At 38.8% G+C, this 18,737-nt stretch overlaps 2 long non-coding RNA genes across 3 annotated transcripts in view; both read left to right on the top strand.

The window, feature by feature from the left end:
* The first annotated feature begins 8,787 nt into the window (after positions 1-8,787).
* LOC113974500 lies at positions 8,788-17,064 on the top strand. 2 transcript variants are annotated; one of them, XR_003536568.1, is made up of 4 exons: positions 8,788-8,961; positions 9,089-9,228; positions 16,712-16,859; positions 16,967-17,064. It is a non-coding gene; the product is annotated as an uncharacterized LOC113974500 (long non-coding RNA). The 2 variants fall into 2 exon arrangements; XR_003536567.1 differs by having other exon boundaries at positions 8,788-9,228.
* The window catches only part of LOC113974499, a 17,940-nt gene continuing 16,267 nt past the window's right edge, over positions 17,065-18,737 (top strand). Inside the window, exon 1 of the long non-coding RNA XR_003536566.1 lies at positions 17,065-17,152. This is a non-coding gene — a long non-coding RNA (uncharacterized LOC113974499). The remainder of the gene's footprint in view (positions 17,153-18,737) is intronic.

Raw genomic sequence — 18,737 nt, 5'->3', positions numbered from 1 at the left:
CTAAACCTATGAGCTGAGTCAATAAATCACTGAAATTTTAAAATCACACCCTTCTAGAACTGTTTTGTGCCCTTTTTGCCAAATGGAGATTTGCCTTGGCCAGCTCCAGTCCTGTCAAGTTTCTGTAAAGTGCTGTGGTTGTTCTATGGTCAATAGCTTTTTGATTTTAGGGAGTGGTGATTCCTAACATTCCAAAGGGATACAGACTTCCATTTCTCATGCTTCTCCTACAAGATATTTATTATACACATGGAATGAGACATCTCTGTGCGTGCCTACTTCAGAACTACCTCTGTGTGTAAGGAAGCCCTTCTTCTGGAGCTCTCTGGATCATAGTTCAAATTGTAGTTTACATGCCTGTAACATCATTGGCAGACGTTTATCACCGAACTGCCTTCTAACGTGTTTTCAGAGACACTTTTCTGAACCCAAATTTCATATTTTATAAACCCTTGTTATGCAAAATTCATTACAAATGATTTGATGTAACACATAAGGTGTATTTTCAATCTTTCCTTGTATGCAAACTGGCAAAAAACTTTGTTTGTGTTACAAAAATAACTTCCTTAACTGCAGAATGAACTATTCCTAGAAGGGGGAAAAGGTAAGAGGAGAACTCAGTAAAAATAATTAAAACAAAGCACGGATTTGCTATTTTTGACACTTATTGATATTCCATATATATATTAGATATATTCACATCTATTACAGAATAAGGTAGTATGTTATTGTTATTATTTATAATGTAAATGTTTATTAATGTGTGTAATTTCATATATTGTGTATTTTTTAGTATATTTAAGTGTCGTTTAATGTATTGTGTAAATATTATAAGAGTAACTTACTTTTTTTCCTGCAATGGGGAGAGAAATGTTAAAGCTCCTGTACAACTGATTAGAGCTGAAGTTTGTCAATTAATTTACATAATCTTTTTTCTGTACAGGGAGAGATCATTCCTTTATTTCTTTGTGTTCTTTGGATAGTGGAACCAGATGAGAGAAATGCTTGTTTTGGCGCTTCCCCGAAGGGAAATGCAGATTTTGATGTTGGCAAAGATGACTTCAGCAAATAGTGCACATAAAAAGATAGCATTTCGTGCAAGTTTATAAGGAAAAACCGCAGAATAGAATAACTTTTATGAACAAAGTCTATGCCTTACTTGGTGAATAGGTCCCTGTGCTACCATAATAATGCCCAGTTCTACAACTACAAACACTTATTTGTTCAAAGTGAATATTAACATTGTAATTTACTATCTAATTACAATTTTATAGTAATAACTGAAAATGTGTTGTTAAAAAGCATCACATTTGCTGCCTCACACTCCCAGGCTGTTCTTAGCAGAGTCATGTATGACTTCTGTCAATCTAAAAGCATTACAGAGATTTCATAGAAAGCACTGATGTGGATTTTTCAAAGTTTCACACTCAAACCTTTTTATAAAAGAATGTTTTAGAGAGCTACTCTTAATGCTCCAATATCACAGTCACATTGCAGCTGATGAATAACTTCTGTAAACTTTAATGGAGGCAGGATTAGCCCTGTGAACAATTGGTTTGCATAGCAAGTTTTATTCATGTAAAAGGCCTTTGCATTTTATTTCTTAAGGAATGTGTGTCACTGATTTGAAAGGTTCCAAAGGAATGGGTTAATCTTGTAAAAGGTTGCTATTTTTGTCAGCTAATCTGAAAGACTTTTCACTTAAAGCTACAAAATTAAAAGCCAATTGAAAAAATGAATGCAGTATTAATACTTAAAAATAAGGCATTAATAAGTGTAGTTAGTTGGTAGTGATTATTATTAAACTATGTGATTTTTGTTAGAAAATTATTGTGAAAAGACTGCAAAAATAAGTTTTACTAGTAATATCATGAGTGTACTTTTGAAAAAATGTACTACCCAAATCATAACTTATATCAACAGGGAAATTTTCAGAAAAGGTAAATTCTATTCATTTTAATTTATTTTAAGTTGGTGAAAATACTTGTATTTTGATATATTAATGTTATATTGGTATATGTATTCTATATTGATATATTAATCTATGTTAAATTATATTCATAACCATTATTAGCAATTAAAAATAAGATTTGGTAATTATAATATAATTATAGTGCAGATTGAAAAATAGCTGATGATTTTCAGGGTGTAAAAATCCTGGAGCATCTCAAATAAAAGTATGTGGTACATGTCAATAATATATCTCTCTTTGAAGACTTAACCTAACAAATTATACCAACATGTTTGTTGTAGTAGATTTCTTCACGCACGTGGATTGTGTGTGAGTACTTAAACATGCCTCTTTAATAAATATATTATGGGTTTGATAGGGCATTTTTCTCTGATAGGCAAAAGAAGGCAGAGTTTTCCAACTTAGAACTTCATGTCTTTAATCATAAAACTAAAAATGCTGTCATAACTCAGCAGTCAATTATTATCTCACATGCAATATGAAGTATTGTGAGTTCCACTAATGGTATCAGATTGCTGCCTGTTAGAGCATCTGATGATAGGTTTTTCCCACTTGTCTTCGGATAAATACAGTACCAAACCCCAAGCTATTGTGTGCTGTTTACAGGAGAAATTAATCATTTCTTCTTATTATCAATAAGGTTCAAATGTAAATTTTCCTCAAATAGCACAATGCTTTTTGCACGACTTTTCCCTTCAAAATCCTCTCTGCTGGTCTTGCTCCTGAGAGAAAGGTGAAGGAGCACTGTGACCATCGTTTCCAATCTTCCTGTTGTCATTTATGCCATCATGGAAAGAAAGGCTCCAGAGTTCAGATGAGAGAAAGCAAGCGGTATCTTGGGGAATAGCTGATATTTAATTGATTTTGTTGCTTTGCTAAATTGATTGTTTTCTTGCTAAGGAAATGAACAACTGTGCACCATTCTTTATTGTTATCAGCTGATTATACTTGTTTTACTGCATATTGTGCAGTAGAATGAGTCTGACCTAAAATGAATGCAAACATTAAATGCACACACTCACAATGCAGCATGCACAAAAGCCTATGAGAATTTGCAGATAACTTTGTCTAGACAAGCAGTTTTTAAGCCATCATAAGATGTGGGGGTTCAATCTCATGAAATTATGCATGGAACAGACTGGGTTTGGTGGAGAGCAAAGCTGGCATCTGTGTAGTGGATAGATGTAAGCTGGTACCATGATCAGTGGAGGCAGATACAGGTGGCACTGGGGTAGGCAAGCAGCTCGAGGGACATTCAGGGGGATTTTCAAGGGACAGCAGGGATTTTTCAATGTAAGTAGAGTACAATTCATTAACCAGAACAAAACCAAGGAAAGTTTCAGTGCTGCATGTGGGGAATGGGACGTATATCCCTGGGGACTGCTATTTGATAATTACTATAAATTCATGGGAAAAGGGCTCCCTGAAAAGATAATGTGTGAGAGTCTGCTTGGAATCCTAACTTTTGGGGAATATAAATTTTTTTACTAGAGAAAAGTTGTGTTTCTCATTTTTCAGAGGGACTTTGTTCCTGTGAAAATCATGCTGAGACAGCTGCAGTCATCGGAGAGACATCATAACTTTGCTTGTTAAGGTCATCTTCTGTTGAAAGTGTTTTGTCCCAGAGTAGAGATGGCTACTTTCACTGCCAAAAAGCCACTTAAAAAGATTGACAAGAGAGATTAAAGAGGATACAGAAATTTTGGAAGACGTTCCTTTAACCTTTTAATATGGTGCCATCTTGGCAGTAGTGAGTCTATGGCAGGATTAGTTAGGGACCAAGCATTTCTGGAATTGTGTTCCTGGTTTTTTTTGTCTCTTTTCATTTGAGGTATCAATTAAGAGCAATTTCACCAGGGCAGTAAAGCAAGAGAGTTAACAGTAAATAAGCAACAAGCAAAATTAAAAACAGTAATGAGCCTTATGAATATGGTAGTGTTATAAGGCTTGAAATGCATTTATTTTGGAGCTTAACATGTTCTGGGAAAACTTGATGACTTTGTGAATGTATTGTCTCATTTTACATTGCAGAGATTCTGTTTATTGGCCTGACACCTGTGCCCAAATGTTTTCCAAACCTTGGCAGCGACAGGCACGTTCATTATGCAGCAGAGTTGTGGATCCACGTGTCCTCAAGGCAGAGGAGAGTAACAGGCTTTACCCTTGCAAGGAGAAACAGTTGAGTAGCAAAATGAGTGGATTTACTAGCATGACCCATCTTCATGAAAACTGATGCTTCTGTGTCTGTACGTCACTAGTGCCAACCACAAGTTAGGGGAACTTTGCTTTGGTAACTGAATACTGGGCGCAGGAGATCTCATCAGAACTGGGAAACATCAAGATATTTAGTTTCTCTATCAGCTAAAGGAATTAATAAATTCATGTTCGTAGTGCCTTTTAGCATGGATCCTACCTACAAATAGCATTTGCATACTGGGAAGAGAGTAGGTTTAGATTGCATATTGAGAAGAAATTCTTCCCTGGGAGGGGGATGAGGCCCTTGCACAGGTCCCTTAGAAGCTGTGGCTGCCCCATCCCTGGAAGTGTTCAAGGCCAGGTTGGACAGGGCTTGGAGCAACCTGGTCTACTGGAAGCTGTCTCTGCCATGGCAGGGGATTTGGAATGAGATGGTCTTTAAAGTTCCTTCCAATCCAAACCATTCTATGAGCTTGGGACGGGAAAGCATTCGTTACTTTTTGAGGGCCCCTAAATAAAGTCTAACAGAGAAAGCTGAAACAGTCAAGATGTATCCTGTGTTAAATAAGGTTTGTGATTGTTCTGAATCATCTAAAAAAATAGTTCAGTGAAAACTTATGCAAGATTAAACAGTTGTGCAATCCCCAGCGTTCAGCAAAGGAGACATTAGTGTTTTACCTATTGATAAGTTGAAGGTTGATTACTTTAGCAAAATGTCAGTTTTTCATTAAAAAGCATTTTACGTAAGTGAAAATCCTGGTCTGTAATGTCACTTCCATGGTTTCTGTGTGGCCATATCTACAATAAGGATAGAATTTCATTAAAGCAAGGCCTGAAGCATACACAGGTGGATTTTATTTTTAAATAAGACTATCTATATAGATTATAAGAGGAAACTTTTGTGAATGTGGTATTTCAGAAGCACTGGTAAGCAATTAGGATCATCCATTTAGTGAATTTTGGTGGTCAGAAAGGCATTAGCTAGGATCAGGTTTTCTCATTCATCATACCGTGTTACTTATGGATAAACAAGGTGATACGGTGTCTTGCTAATTCTCAGATATCATTATATAATATAATTGTGTTCTTCAGAGGCTGTTGAAGGCCATTTCCAATTACCATTGTATATAGGAAACATTGGTTTTAAAACAGTGAGGTTAAGTGTGACGCAGCAAACACAAAGCAATCAGGTCTTTGGGGTGTGTGCTGCATTGGGAGAATGGTTGTTTCTGTGTGTGTGCACTGCAGGAGAGAGCAATTTTGTGTATTGAAAGCTTGAACTGAGCGTGACAGTAAGAAAGGTATTTGGCTTTTTTGAAGATAGAATTCTGGATGCCAAGATCACTGGGTTCATGCTACTACCCAGATGAGTTTGGGAGTGTGCCAAAAAACTAAAAGCAGCTGATAAACCCCAGAAAAGTTGTAAATCAAAAGATCGAAAGCTTTTGAAAAATTTAAAAAGCGGGATATACATAGAGATGACCATATAATTCTGGAAAAGAGCTTTGATTGCCTCACAGAGATTGTTGTGTGCCAGCATATCAATGGTCAGACCCTGAGAGCTTTGCACTTTCTAATGAATATCCCAGTAGTTTGGATGTTTATATGAATATTATCTCCCTCTCAAATGATGAGCTTAAAACCTTAACTTTGCTGGGGTTTTATGTGTATCCTTTAATCTGGACTCTGTATTGGTGGGATTATTCCCATGAATGAGGTTTTGCAGGCTTGGTCCCAACATTTATGTGATGAATTATATTGACGCATTTGCTACATCATTGGTCAAAATGAATTCACCCGTGTTTGTGCACATGGTGCTGTGTCAACTAGAACTCCCTTTCTCAGGAGATTGTCCAGTAAAGAACATGAATTAAATGCTGCACAATTCTTCTGTACCAAGGAAGCAAAAGGCAAATTTCAGATCCTCTCTTCTGCTGCTTCAAACTTCATTCAGAAGCATGATCTAATTGTTCTCCAACTATTGCTTGAAAAGCAAGAGCCCCATACGCCACTCAGCTGTCAGTTCTAGAAACACAAAAACTCTTGCTGAATCTCTGGGGAAAAGAGAATGAAAAACTTTCTATAGGCTTTCTGTACATCTTGAATATATGTTTGTGAACTGTTTCCCTGATCATTTACTCTTCTTTCTCCTTTCTTCTGTTTTAATGCCGTTAAGATAATATAATGTCCATTGCTTATCATATTTCTGGCCTTTCCTGTCTCTTTTTTTCTCTGAGTTTAGTGTGAGCTCTTACTTGACATTATGGGTATGTGTATAATTAATTTTAAAAAACATTGTCAATTCTACTGATATCAAAAGTACTATTAGTATGCACATACCTAAGCACCTGGCTGAGTTGTAGCTTTATGCATTCAGAAATATGGATGTTCTTGCAAAATCCATGGATTTCAATCCATATCAGTTGAACTGTTCCCATTTTCAGTAATGAGATTTTGAAAAGGCTCTGTATAAAAAAAAGTTTTAAGCTACTTGTACAATGGCCAACCTCAGAAAGCACCTGAAAAAATGTTTGCACACTGGGAAATTAATGCTACTAAAGAGCAATTCAGACCTGAAAACTATGGCAGATACCACAGCAGTCATCACAATTTGCATGCTATGAACTTTTCATGACTCCGTGCTTCTAATTTATCAGTTGTTCTCTTGCATAGAAATCAGTTAAATAAGTACAAGGTTTATTATTACATGCAGAAAACTGCATTAAAAGAAAACCTTACAGCTGCAAAGTTAGTAAATACCTATTTAAGTTAAGAGTTAAGTTAGCAGCCTTAATTCATCTCCTTTGTCTGTACTTACAGTGCTACACTCTGTTTCTCCTTGGGGACACCAGGCATGCAATCCTGGAGGCAGCCAAGAAGTTGAGGACCTGGCAAGAGCAGGTAGATCAGCTGGTAGATCAGAGGCACATCCACTGCAATGCTGGTTAGTGGCTTTTCCTGGGAAGTAGGGAGCAGATGGATGAAGAGGATAAGTGGCCAAAGCTGCAATTCAGGGCTCTGCACAGGATCTCTGTCCTTTGGGGCTCAAGGGGGAAGGACGAAGAGCAAGGACCCTGCTGAGCCATCCCCTGCGTCACTTTGTCCTCACACCCAGCAACTCGTTTGCTTCCCAGGCCCTGGGAACTGCTGCTGTGCTGCTCCTGCAGTTCTGAGGGCACCCGCCAAGGCTGCTCCTGCTTGAGGAACACCTCAGCCAACTGGGAGTGTGATGGCTGTGCTGGCCAGGGCACGGGTGAGAGGCAAAGTACCTGGCTGCCCAGGGCTGGGGCCAGGGTCCAGGCTGGGCTAGCAGCAGTACCTTAGGCTTGGCTTGCTCAAGGAGGGCTGTGGGCACCATGATGACCTCTCTTGCCATGGGCCTTGGTGGCCATGCTGCTGACCTTCCTGCCTTTTTCTGCTGCCTCCAGTAACAATTTAGAGCTTGTCAGCCCCAGCGCTGCCAGCCAGCTGGCATCAGAGCTGTCGCACGACTCCCTGGTGCCTGAAAGCACCAGTGGCTCCAGCCACCCTGGACCAGTCCAGGTTCAGCACCGACCAGGGAAACAACAGCTGGCACAAAACTCAGCCAGCCTGAAAAATGCCACAGGATCAACCATGTGCCAGCCCAGAGTGTTGAAACCAGCAGCCCCAGCACTCAGTCAAGCAGTGTGGAGGCTCTCCCATGGCACAGTTATACTGGGAAAGAGCTTGAATCTTTGGTCTCGTGCTCAGCTTTCACCCACAAGCATTCCCTGTAATGCTTCCTGCATCCGCTCTTGTCCCTATAAAATGAACAACCAGGAGAGAAAGGCAGAAGAATCTCCTCGGGACACACGTGCAAACACCATGTCCCTGACAGTCCCAGCCCTGTTAGGCAGTGGTGGCTGCTGTAGCCCTGTGCTCGCTCAGTGCTTCCTGCCCAAACTCACTACAAGGGTGGCCTGCGAGTTTCTTGCTGGGTTCTGTGCTTTTGGTTTGTGTGAAGTCAATGTGCCTGGTTGCAGTGTGGCCTCATGCCTTAATTGGTGGGCTCATTTGTATGCTCTGGGAAGATTTTGAGCTGTTGGGCAGGCTGGGCAGGTGAGAGCAGGGAAGGCACCTGGTTTTGGGGTCTTGTGTGATTTTGTTCGTGCAAGGATGCTGACCCTGTTCAATCCAGGTACATTTGCCTCCAAGAAAGGGAGAAGGCTAAAGGCAGCATCCAGCAAGTTTTGTCCTGGGCCCCCATCTGTCTAATGTTCAGCTGCTGTCGACCCTCAAGTCCTTTTCTGCCAGACAGTTTCCAGCCTCTCTTCCCCATGACTGGAGCGTTGCCTGGGGTTGTTGTGTTGCGGCTGAATGCCTGACAGGGCAGGTGCAGGAACCGGGCTCGTGCAGGTCTTTCTGTCACTGGTGGCAGGAAAGCTGATGGGACATTGAATGGATCATTAAATCCAAAGCTTTCACTATTTTTCCTTGACGAGTTGAGATCCTGTGGTCAACCAAACTACCTGTGATTGTGATCAAAAATACACCCGCAGCTCAAAGTTTCTGGAACACCTCAGTTACAGAATTTGTCTCCAAGTCCCAATTCTTATGCTTATTCACTGTCTTTCCATTCTAACTGTTTATTGGAGTGCTCTTACCGCATTTTATCTCATCTAGTTCCCTCTCCCAGTCTCTGTAGTAATTCAGTTTTAATGTCCTTTTTTTCTCCACAGCAACTTGCCTGATCTTGGCATTATTTCCAAACATTTGAAGACAAAAGAGGAAGTGACCAAGCACATACTGAGGTTCATGGTAGCAGGACAAAGGTGATGCTCATACTGGAACTGGGAAGGATCTGCCGGGATTCAAGGAAAAATAAATTTACTTAGATGGTAATTAAGTTTCAGAACAGGTTCAAAGTTGTGCACTCACCAGTTTTTGTAGCTTTTCAAGATCCAAGAGGACAAAGCCATGAGAAATCTGATCTGAATTCTGGGCTGACCCTACTTTGAGCAAGAGACTGGACTATAGAGCCAGCCTGAGAGATCCCACAGCTCTGTGAGGGCATTGTTGGACCTCTATTCCACAGCTCTGTAAGTTGCTACTAAGTATTGGAGAATTGGTTTGGTATGGTTTTGGGTTTTCTTTTTTGGACTTGCCCAATCTAATTTATTGAAGAGTGTTGTCCCTCAGATTCTGTTATTCTCCCTCTTTTATAATTTCAGCTTCCTTCCCTGCCTCTGTGTTTTACACTTTTGCCCTCAAGTTTGGGAATACAAAAGCCTTTAAAGGAATGAGTTGCCAGAATTTAGTAACCCTGGCAAACTATCCAGTATTCTCTTTGATACATTTTTGAATTGAACTGTTTTGGCTGAGACTTTCAGAAAATAGTAATAATAATCTGGAGGCAAACACTCAGGAGAGAAAATCGTATCCTGATCTATTGTAGTTCCTTAAAGGGCAAATGAAAACTGTGTTATAATTGGAATTAGGAACAGCTTCATCTCTGATAAAGCTGATTGGGGGTTTCAACTATGATCTAAATCAATAAGAGATTCATAGTAAAATGAGAAGGAATTTTTTTTTTTTAATCAGAGGCATTAAAGAGATGTACTGCTAAACTTTCCCTGGAAAAATGGTTTGTGTATGTGTGCTTCTCTGCATTCATGGACATGCAGGTACCTGCCTGGAGAGGCATGAGGGAAAGCTTCCTCCCCTCTTAAATGTAACATGTAATTAAGGAAACAAACTTATTGTTTTAAATAAATATTTAGATATAGATATAAATATTTCAAATGAGAGATTAAGTTAATTGTAAGGGCTTTGTGTAATACAGTCAAGAATTTTGACTTAACCTAGCAGTTTGAAATATATTTTTATAATAATTATTAAGAATGTTGGGATGGCACAGTCCTTTATATTATACTTGTAAGAGATTAATTTGACTCATCTTAATGTTAGAGAATTTAGCTAGCAATTTTAAAAATGCTAAATGGAGTGCAAAGGCACTACAAATATTTTTAAAATCATGTTTTTTAAGCAATTTCAGTTTCCTCGAATAACGTTTTTCAGTATATTAATATTATATGCAATATAAAATGAATTATTGAGTTAGGTCCACACATTATTGATTACTATCCATCCTTGCAACTATTTATAGCATATACTTTTTTCATGTCTCAAATGTGTTTAAATTTTCCCTGGAGCTCAGTATCATTGATATTTTTAGTAGTATTACTGTACAACTCACATTCAGTAAAACTTCACCTATTTATAAAGAGTTCAAAACCACTAAGTGATGTAGAAAAAGTCTTTTGCTTTTCTCTGATTGGGATTTGGGTGTTAAATCTCGCTTTGAAATCTTGTTCCATGGTAAGGGAATCTGAACCTGTTGCTGAAGTTTTCGTTAGTTTTATAAGGGGAGGATTGTTTTGACAGAGACTCTGAAAAACTGAGTGCGTGAATTGGAGGGCAGGAGAGTCACTGAAAATGTCTTCAGTGAATAGACATGTAAAATTCCATGTGTTACAAACAGGGCTGATACTGGGCTGTCCTGGGAGAGAGAATGTCAGGGAAAAAATGGTTGTAAAGCTCACTGCCAGTGGTATGGGTAAAATAACATAATAATGAAGAAAGAGTCAGAATCAGCAGGTGCCGGTGGTGCCTTCCCCTCACGTCACCTCCGTGTTCCTGCTGGCCCAGTCGCCCTGGGCCTGGCCCGACGGTGGCTTATTGCCATCAAATTATTTCCACTCTGAGTATCCAGGGCTGAAGGGTGTCCATGATGGAGCAAAAACAGCAGGGAGGGCATTCCATGCCCCAGTCCAGGCTGGGGACTGAGCTGCTGGGAAGCAGCTCTGTGGAGAAGGACCTGGGGGTGCTGGTGGAGAACCCGGTGTCCCTGACCAGCAGCGTGTCCTGGGGGACAAGGCCAGGGCATCCTGGGGTGCGTGAGGAAGGGCACTGCCAGCAGGTCAGGGAAGGGATTCTGCCCCTCTCCTTAGCCCTTAGTCCAGTTCTTGGCTGAGGAGCTGGGCCTGTTTAACCCGGAGAAGAGAAGACTCAGAGGGGACCTCATCCCCTCTGTCAGTGTCTGCAGGGAGGTGTTGGGGAGGGACCAAGCTCTGCTCGAGGGTGCCCAGCAGTGGGACACAAGGCAATGGGCAGAAACTGGAACACAGGAAGTTCCACATGAATATGAGGAAAAACTTCTTTACTTTCATGGTGACTGAGCACTGGAACAGGCTGCCCAGAGAGGTTGTGGGGTCTCCTTCACTGGAGATACTCAGAACCCACCTGGACACAGTCCTGTGCGATGTGCTTTAGGAAGACCCCACTTGATCAGGGAGGTTGGACCGGATGACCCACTGTGATCCCTTCCAACCTGACCCATTCTGTGATCAGAATGTGAGGATACACAGCCAAAAGCCATTTTAATTGTGTGGCCTGTTCTTTATGCCTTTTGAAAATAGAATGTGCTGCTTCCTTGTCTTTTCTCTCTAGATCTCAGAGGCATTTCTTCATAGTAGCTCTGTATTTAGGCAGCTACCTCATCATTATTCATCTAAGTCATCAAAATCGTAAAAAGGACTAAAACCCCTGATATGTTATAAATAAAATATGGGAAGGAGGACAGTGATAAAATAAGAGTTCATATATTTGAGGGAATACCCACCCAAAAGGTCTTACATGGCAGTTGTAATGTTTTCTTATTGTTTGAATATTGCAATCAAAGAATAAAATGTAATATGATCAATAGTTAGAGCTGAAATCTTATAGATGTGTGACAGTATATGTACTCAATCTTCATTCAAAATTCACACAGTTTGTATTTCCTCCACTGTAATTGCCTCTGTAGTGTGGCTTTCAATAGCTGTAAATTAACTCTGTCATAATTGCTTTCTTTTTTTTTTCCCTTGAATATTTCTATCCTTGCTGTAAATTGTATTTCTGTTACTTCCAGTATTGATATTATGATGTGTCCACTAAGACAGCAGAATATCTGGAGATGTATATATCTTTTTGGAATAGTTTTCTTTCACCCTCCCCCATTTTATTGGTACACTTGATTTCTCTTGGCTCTGAGCCCAGTTTGGTTTAATTTTTGTTTATTCTGTACAGGATTCCAGACTGTGCTTTGAGATGGGCACTGTATAAATTAATAAATAAATTCAATATATGCTTGCTTTTAGTGGTTTGCTTGGCACATCTGTTTTTCAGAGGTTTCTAAATCTTCATGATCTGCAGAAGATATCTTTAGTTACATACGATTAGGGAGAGTATCATATTTTTAACATGTACAGGGTTTCCCATTAAAAAGTCATCATTTACTAACAGTTACGCTGCTCTGGCATATTGGATACTGCAGTATGTCTCAATAGTTGGAAAGTAGAATAATGGTTCTATTTAAGACAATATGGGTATCTTAACTATGGTATATACTTGTGGTTTTGATGCTGAAAACTTGTTTTGTACTCAGAATGTTTTTAAGGATTTTTTTTTTAATAATCCCTGCATACATAAATATAGATGTTGCATCCTTTTGAAAATACTGACATCCCTTCAGTATTGCAAAAGCTCTCACAGGTAGAACTGTAACAAAACATTGTTCGATGCATTGCTTATAGCCAGTTGCATTGCTTTGGCATTACCAAAATTATTTTAATGGAAAACCAGCGGCATTTCCCATTAAAAATTGCTGATTTTCATGATTATTTATGTCAAGGTATCAAAAAGCTTTTTAAAGAAATATTCAGCAAACATTGGGGCACTAAATTAAGTCATAAATAGCTCAGAAAAGAGAAGAGACTGCCACTGAGCCAGGCAGCAGTTAGAGAGCAATGGCAGAGTTGGTTCTGCAGGAGAGCAGGAGATTTCAGTTGTGCAGAGATCTAAAGCTGAGGTCAAAGACAACGTTTGTGAGGAAAGGGAAAAACCCTCATTTGCTGAAGTGTATAAGTCTCAGGGATTTCCCTACTCATACTGAAGCCAGCATCATAAACTGCACTGCTCACAGAGCACCACATTCTTCCAGTGGTGTAAATGGAATGAATAAGTTCTATTTATGACTCATGGGTTACAAATTTTTATTGCAATACTTGAAGTGAAGGTGGAAAGAAAGGGAGGCACAGGGAGAAGGGTGGTGTGCAGATCAACATATACAAAATCAGCAGTTGGTACCAGTTAGTCACTAAGGTAGGGATATCTCAGGTATCTTTTGTAGGAGATCAAATGGCATATTTTTTTAAGAATTTAGTTAGACAGATGAAGAACATCCTTTGGAGGCGATGTGGTAGGCACAGGAATACTTGTGAATCCAGTGGAGAATAGGGTCTGACTGGAGCACTGAGTTTATCAGCACTGTGAAGAGTGAGGGCTTTTAGTCAGGCCCACATAAGGAGCTCTCTATGAAAGAACTATTGATGGCTATGAGGTTGGCAGTCATAGCCATAAACGATGGGATTAGGTGCTAACTGAGTTTAGATTCTGAAGGATCTCAATTTTGTGTTAGTGCTTTCCTCCTATCTAAGACTTCTTATGGCTTATGGGTTTAACCTGAAGTCTTTAAACAGCCTCTTGCTAGTCTAGACAAGCCTTTCCAGATGTGCAGTTAGTTCCTGGGTAAGAAAACACAGATAATTTCAGCAAAATCTGTGCATCTGGATCTTCACAAATATGTTCATCAGCAGTGTTTTGAGACAAGACCTTATAGATAAAATAAAAAGGGAAAATGTGTGGAAAATAAGTTCCTATTTACAAAATAAACATGGTTAAAAAAAGGGAGAGAAAGAAAGGGACAGAAGCATGTGTCTGGATACACCGGCACATATTAAAAAGCAGTGGTGCTGTGCACCTTAAATAAAGCCACATAAACCAACCTAAAACCTCCTCCATTTGCAGAGGGAATACATGGAAATATTTCTTTAAAAACCTATTTGAAATTTAAACATTTTCTATCACCACCACTGTAAGTAACCCAGTCCATTGCCACAGGGATGCTCAAAAGTCAGAAACACGGTGATGGAACAGAAGAAAAGGGACAAGAATGGGAGCAGATTTAAAATGGTGCAGGCAGGCAACTCTTTGAGTGGCAATGTTTCCCATTTCTTTCCTAAGCACATCCACACTTAGTTTCCGAGAAAGCAGGAAGGACACTTAGGCAAATTGCCAACCAGATGGTGCAATCGAAGAGGAGGAATGCATTCAGAAGGGCAGTATAACACAGAATTAAAAAATCCTATCATTTGGTTTTCTGATACAATACAGGACAAAATTCACATGGAAAGAAAAAATGTTAACTATACACTCATGCCTTCTAGTCATCTTCCTGTCTTGGCTTCAGAAAAAATTCCACCTTTGAGTTCTCCTATGGTATCCCCCACTCTGAAGTAATTTAATGTGTTCCAATTTTATGTTTCTTGCAGATTTTTTCAAAACTGCCTTATTATTGCCTAAATATGTTTCTGCCAATATACAAAATTTAACTGTGATAGAAGGATGAAGTCCATTTTGAGGACTTGTATAGTTGTTGCTCTTATATATCATGAAGAAAAGAAAATAATACTTGCTTTCTAGACTTCTATATAATCAATAGATAAGATAATATCAGTGTGGAATTAGTGGCAGACCAAGGAATTATACTGTTTTTCACATTTCATGTAATTTCCAGTTTATTACTGAGACTACCTGGTATGTTTGCATTTTGTCTTTGGAATAATTTTATATTCTTTTTTACTTAAAATGTGTTTTTATTTCACTTACGATGTATTTTTATTTCTATCGTAATTTGGCTCTTTCAAAACCAGTGTATTGCATATATTATGCATATATAGAAGTACAGTTTCCCACCCTGCTCCTCTGACTTGCTTTTAAATTTCAGAAGATACATATAGAAATGTGTGAAGTTTTCTAGTGAGAATATTTGATAGTTATTTTAATGTAATTTTTGCTTATTAGTAGCATAATTTTGATTACGTGATTGGATGCAACAATTTCATGTCTATACATAATCAGAACTTGACAAATCTAGTCATAATTGAAGAGAGGAAGCCATATCCTGGCAAAAATGTAGGAGCCAGCCATCTGTCCTGAAGATTGTCAGCCTTTTTGTTATGTATTTTATGTCTATATCTTAATATTCTATAAATACATATTTGAAATATCTGTCCTCTACCTTTAATCTTGTGAATGGCTCCAAATGAGATTCAGCTACAGCATATGAGTGTTACCTTCATGAATCTTAACAAGAGCTCCCTCCTTCTTTCTCTGTCCAGTCTTACTTGTCTTCATGTAGTGCTGTTGACAAACAAATGCTTGTGGGCTACAAATGAAAAAAATAGGAAGATTGTAATGCATTATATAAATTTTTTATTATTTTTTAAATTTAATTATGGGAGCCTTTCTCTGTGATTTCATGACTTGGATTATAGAAAACCATGTTGCCATTTTTGTTTCTTCAGCTTACTGAATTCTGAATCTATTTATTTATCTTGCAGATTTATTTTTTTTTTCAGTACTTAAAATCCAGCCTGATTTGTGAGAAACCAAATGTGATCTTCATTCTTTCCTTCTTGGAAATCCCTTCCAGTTATAAAGATTTTACAGGTGATTTTTGACATTGATGGGCATAGAACAAGCTCTGTTGTATTCAGATTACATTCTCTGTAGCACATGTATAACCTTATTTTTCTCCCAGGTGGTTTGAAGAATATTTGAGATTTTACCTGTAATACAGGGTTGGACAACCAGAGACAATGCTGCATTCAGCTGGTAGAACTGCATCACTGATAGAGTCACTGTAAGGGCTTTTTGTGAAATTCACATTGCTTCTGGTGTTTTTGTCTGCTGGTGGAAGAAACTTAAATCCAGAAAAGGGAAATGGAGATATAAACCCCTCAGTGACAGTTTCCAATCAGTTTGAGTTCCTCTAACCTTTTGAATTCTTAAGTTAAATCAGCCATTGCTTGAGATTTTTTGTATATATCTGAAGAGGGCAGGGGCTTATTTTTAATTACATCAAGGTCCCCAAAGGTTTTGTCTTTGTCCATGTTAAGTAGTTTTATCTCCACTTTATCTAGGTAAGAGCAAACTTCACGCTCGCCAAGCTTTTCTGGGAGAGTCAACTACTTTTGAGCTACTGTTGTTTGCTACAGAAAATACAGAAAGAACTAGCTGACAACTCATCTATGGACAAATAGGAGAGGTTGTTGTCATGCTCTGTGTGAAAAGGGCAATAATGTCTTGAAAGCCAAGCTGGACAGTTGAAAATCATAAATATCAGGCAGTGTCATGTAATGGGACCAGAAGTATTGCAGATATCACGGTGTTGACATCGTCAGTGTTGGTAGTTGTTAGGGGGACAGCTGGGCACAATGTACTTTTGTTAAATAACAGAAGTTTAGGAATTCCCAATTCCTTTGACTTCGGGGGAAAAACCAGAAAAAACCACACCCAGGCTGAAATGGGAATTATTAGGAGAGAAATAGAAGACAAATTGGAAAACATGACTGTCTGTGTAGAGCTGTGGTACAATCTGCTTCTTCAGTGCTATGAGGAATTCTCATGCTCCCATTTCAGAGTGCATATGTGAAGAATGATAAAGGTGATCAGACTTATGGAGCAGTGTCTGTGTGATAAAAGAAGTTTGACAATCTTCAGCCTGGAGTAGAATCAACTGACGGAGAATTTGATAGAGACCTACAGGACTGGGAGTGACATGAAAAGGGTAAGTGGAAAATGACTGTATCCTCTTCACGTGTAAGAGCTGAGCATCACATGAAACTAATAGTGCAGTTCAAAACCAAGGAAACAATTTTATTTTTCCATACTAAGATGTTAAGTAAGTTATGGAACTCCATTTCAGAGGCTGTTAAGGGTGCTGGAAGTTGACATAGATTCAAAAGTGAACCAAACAAGTTCACGGAAGGAGACTATTCAAAGTTATTAAATAAAAACTTGCCAACTGGGTCAGAAAATCCCTTAGCCATAAATGAGTGGAAGCTGGAAAGTATAAATAAGGTAAATAGCATTTATATACTTCTTTTTCCTTTGTTGTTGGTTTTGTTGGTTGGTTGGTTGGTTGTGGGGTTTTTGTTTGTTTGTTTTTGTTTTTTATTTCATTGGAGCTACTAAGATACGTGAAATTAGGCATGTGCTGGTTCAATACCTTTCGTAGAGTATCTGATTAGCCTGTTATTTCAGGCTCAAGATCATAGGAGATAAATCATTGTTTAGGAAAGGCAACAAAAGTAAATCCAGCTTTTCCTTTCCTTTTTCTGGTGGGCAGTGCTCTGCCTCCAGAGTCAATACTGAGTGCACAAGCATGGTGTTAATGGACAGCTTTGCTGGAGCTGTCAGCATTCAGCTGGATAAGAAATGACACTGGCATTTTGACCATTTGTGGTCATTAAAGTTCTCCTGTACTTATTATAGGATAGTGGAAATAAGCCCTGCTGTCCTGGTCTACTTCCAACTTATACATCTCCTGCTGTTTGACTTGGATAGGTTCCTTTTTCACCCTTCAGTGTGTGCTGCTAGATAATGGCTGCAGTCTATTGGAGAACAACACTGAAAAGACTCCATGTGGTTAAAAGTTCAACAGAGATTATTCCTTCTGTAACACTCCAAACACAATAAACTGTGCAACAGTTCTTGAACATAACAGCAATACAAAGTATATATGAGCAGTTGTTTGTTTTGTAAAACAGTGGTCATCATTTGCACTGAGGGAGAGTCAGCAATCTCAGGGAATTGTGATGAAGCAGCAGAGCTGCACATACGTGGTGTATTATGAGTGACTAGATGTGCCTGATGAGCTAGTGTTCTGCATTTTGCACTGGGATTTTACTGACACATAGTCATTGGAATACACTATGAAATTTCCTTTAACATAGAAGAAAACATGACATGAGCTGGGTTTGTGCACTTAGGATTTTTGCATCAAAAGGCTTTGTGTGCATCTTCAATGTAAGGCAAGGGAGAGAATCATCTGTCTTTAGGGGAATGATTGTCCACATTCTCAGTGAAAGGTCAATGAGTAGTGGGTATTAATTAATCCAGCTGGGCACACAGCATCCCAGGTTTAACAATGTCCAAGCTTTTTGTAATTATGATAGATTTTAAGGACCTGCCTTTTAGTAATGGCATCCCATCTGTTTGGGGTTAGGGCTTTCAGCCCATTAAGGGGTTTTTATAGATTCTTTGTAGAGTTGGTCTGGTTTGTGGGATGGTCCCAGACATCACTTATTTAAAAGAAAGAAAAAATAGTAAGAATTTAAGGCCTAAGTCATGAGTAAGAAACCTTTCAAAATCTTTTTGAGAAAACAGAGCAAACATATTTGCTTTTGAAAGCAAATAGTCTCCAGTGGAGACTGTCAATTTCTTTATTAACATCCTTCTGAATTTCTTGTTTAATCTTGAATTATGCAGTATATTGTCATTGGGCTGGACCTAGCTGAATGACTAATTACTTGTAGTGCTCAAGTGCTTTTTTCCCAGATGTCCATAGTACTGAAAATAGCTGGACCTCTGAAGAGTTGTGTTCTTGATAGAAAACACCAAAATATGATATGTCTTGCACCACTGTGGAGGCCTCCCACAGGTT

This window comes from Neopelma chrysocephalum, unplaced genomic scaffold (assembly GCF_003984885.1).
Source record: "Neopelma chrysocephalum unplaced genomic scaffold, ASM398488v2 Primary Assembly neopelma1_121, whole genome shotgun sequence".
NCBI lineage: Eukaryota > Metazoa > Chordata > Aves > Passeriformes > Pipridae > Neopelma > Neopelma chrysocephalum.
The sequence above is the reverse complement of the archived record's forward strand: the minus strand, read 5'-3'. Positions and strand labels throughout refer to the sequence as shown.